A 3382-nucleotide genomic window follows, 5' to 3' on the forward strand; every position below is an offset into this window, starting at 1 on the left:
CTCTAACGTCTATGAGAGTTGTTCTTTGTGTGCCTAAGGGCAGGGTTCAAGTTTCCCAAAGCTCTTAAAACTTTCTTCCCACACCCCAGTGGATGGGTTTGTACCTGCTACTACTCAAAGCCTTTTCAGTCACATGTCCATGAAGGCAGCCCTCTCAGTGGCCTCTTTCTAATCTTCTCTGTCCTGGATATCATAAGAATCCACAAGGACTGTGACCTCATCCAAACTGGCCTCTCCTTACACTCAGATCTTAATGATCCCTCCTGGCCTACCAAACTTTGAGTTCTAATGATCCCTTTTTAGAAAGTTAGAAGGAACAAGTTATTCTGCCCCATGGCTCTATGTAAGAAGAGATAGTTTCCCTTTTTACCTCTAGGAAGTCTCTGGGAATGATCTGTTCTTTATTTAGGATGTTTTCCAAACACAAGTTCACTCACCCATGGGAGTTCACCCATGTATTATTCTAAGGGGTCTGGAAAAACTCTCCAGATTTTTCATCTCGATGACTGTTATTTGATTTTAGGGTTGATTTTGTGTTTATGTTTAGGCTGACTTTGGCACCGACTCCTTCTACTTTGATGGTTTCTGACTAATGAGGAGAGAGGCAGGCCTACTATGAAACTGGTGCTTCTCCACCAAGCATAGCCAAATGGTGTGCCGGTGCACTGTACAGAGGCTTCCTGAGAGAGCAGAGTCCTCAGCGGCAGCCACAGGATGCTGTTCTGAACTCGGGGGAAGCTGTACCTCCGTGGGCAGTACCCTAACATTTCAAAATGCAAAACATCATCTGTCACATTAAATTCAGGTTGCTAATTTCAATATTATTGCTTCAATTTGGGTTGGCTTTATGTTGTAAATAAACTATAAGCATACACAAGTTTATCTTATTTTTTATTTGTGCTAAATAGTTACATATGACAGTAGAATGCATTTTGACACATCATACCTAAATGGGGTATAACTTCTCATTCTTCTGGTTGTACATGATGTAGAATCACAATGGTCACATAATCATATATGCACACAGGGTAATAATGTCTGATTGATTCTACTATTGTTCCTACCCCCAGACCCCCTCCCTTCACTTCACTCCCCTCTGTCTAATCCAAAGTACCTCTATTCTTCCCTAGCACCCCCCCATACTTATTGTGAATTAGCAGTTTACCTTATTTTTTTACTTATGGAAGTACATATAAACAACCATTGTAAATCTATTTTTTATTATTAGAGTTTTATTGTTATACATAGTATTTGGGTTCATGCCAACAAACTCACACATGCCTGGAAATCAATTTCAGCTCATGATCCCCACCTTATTCCTCTCCCTTTTCCTTCCCTTTCTCCCACCCCTCTCCCATTCTCCTTCCTCTTCTCTACTAGACTTCCTTTTGCTCCTCTATTAATTTCTATTTGATTGGTTTTTATGTTACTCATCCTTCCCTTTCCCTTTTCATTATTTTACTCTACCTTCCACATACAGGAGAAAACATTCGACTTTTGAGTTTCTGAGTTGGCAAACTTCACTTAGCACAACAGTCTCCATTTCCATCCATTTACCAGCAAGTGCCATAATTTCATTCTTTTTAATGGCTGAGGTAAATCTAAATAAAAAAAGAAATTATTAAAGTTACCATAGGAGAGAGGTCTAGGTGCATTTTTATTTTCCTCTCCCAGGTTATCTGTGAATTTCTACAGTTTGTAAGACACTGGTTCATAGAAGAGGGACCACATCTTGCCTCAGGGTATGCATCAGAATCAAGAGGGAGAGGCTCACATTAAAGACCCTTCCAATATTCTCCAGTACTACCCTTCTTCATCTTTTCTCTCTGCTCCATCCCCAGCTATGGGGAAGGCAACTAAACAGCTTTTTACTGAGCTCTCAAACAGATCACAAACAGACCCTGGTCCCTACTTTCTGCCTAGCATCAACTCTCACCAAGACCCTGTCCTTGACTTAATAAGCCACAACACAAGGTCCTTTTCTTGGACCTTTCAATGTACCAAGCCTTTTTCTACATCAGGGTTGTTTCCTCTCTTCCAGTTGATCTACTTCCTTTCCTGGCCATCCCTACTCATCCCTCAGAGCTTAGCTGGACTTTCATCTCCTTACAGAAAAATTGGAGCAATATCTGTTGGAAGGATGGATGGTAGATGGTGGATGGATGGAAGTAGAGAAGCATGAATTGGTGGATGGAGATGCCTTCCCTGACTTTTTAATCTAAATGAAAATGTCCCTTTCTATTCTTCCTTATAGCACTATTTTTCCTTCTGTAGCACAGCATTTGCAATGTGTATTGATTCAGTATCCATCACCTCAGAGGACTACACATTCCACAAAGGCAGAGAATTAATGACTTTATACCTATTACTGGAGATCCCATTTAGAAGACACCTGCAGTCTACATATAGTATTAAGTAAATGAACAAAAAGAATACCTGAAGATTATATTCACATCACTGAAATAGCTGCAAGGAGGGAGAATGATCTCTTGTAACATTTTAAAGTCTTTTAATTAATGGATTATATTAACATGAAACAATCCAAAAGAATGATAAATTTTGAGGAAAAGTAATGTGTTTCCTTTGGAAAAAAGTCACAAACTAAAACATCACTTGCAGATGGCCTCCTTGGACACTAATCATAGATAAAATATACACCATAATCAGTATGAAAATGATTTCAAAGGCTATAGATTTCTTCAAGCAAAATTTAGTTACTGCTTGATAGAATAGGTCTTAGGCTAAATGTAATTCAACCGTCACCAAACTACTTATTCATAATTGTAGAAAAGATTTTTTCCTCTAACAGGCATAAATTTATTTATTATTTATTTATTTGCATCAGGAATTAAACCCAGGACGCTTAACCACTGAAGAGCATCCTCGGCCTTCTACTGTTTATTTTAAGACAGGGTCTCGATAAATTGCTTATGGCCTCACTAAGTTGCTGAGACTGGCCTTGATTGTGATCCTCTTGCCTCAGCCTCGAAAGTCACTGGGATTATAGTTATGCACCACCACACCTGGCTCTAACAAAAAAATTTTAAAGAGTAACTTGAAAAAATTTTGAAGAGTTGCCCCAGGATCATTTGGACACATTCACTTCTTGTGTGTTCAGTCCTCCATCCCAACACTGCTCCAACCCCCAGGAGTGATGGAGGAAAAACAGGTCCTAAAGATGCTGGCACTCAGGAGCAGGGGAGGCCAATGTGCCTGGCAGAAACAATACCCAGAAATGGCAAGGTCATGGGAAACTTGCCAGTCAGATTAATGCTCTAATTGTAAAGGTACTGGAAACCCAAGAGCTGGGGCAGTGGGAACTCTTACCCATGGGTAGAGTTCTTCTGGGCTTAGCTCAGTCCCTGTGTCCTGCCACTTCTCC

Source organism: Marmota monax, unplaced genomic scaffold, assembly GCF_021218885.2.
Source record: "Marmota monax isolate L192 unplaced genomic scaffold, Marmota_monax_Labrador192_F-V1.1 WCK01_AAM20220418_F8-fsc00063, whole genome shotgun sequence".
NCBI classification, from domain to species: Eukaryota; Metazoa; Chordata; class Mammalia; order Rodentia; family Sciuridae; genus Marmota; species Marmota monax.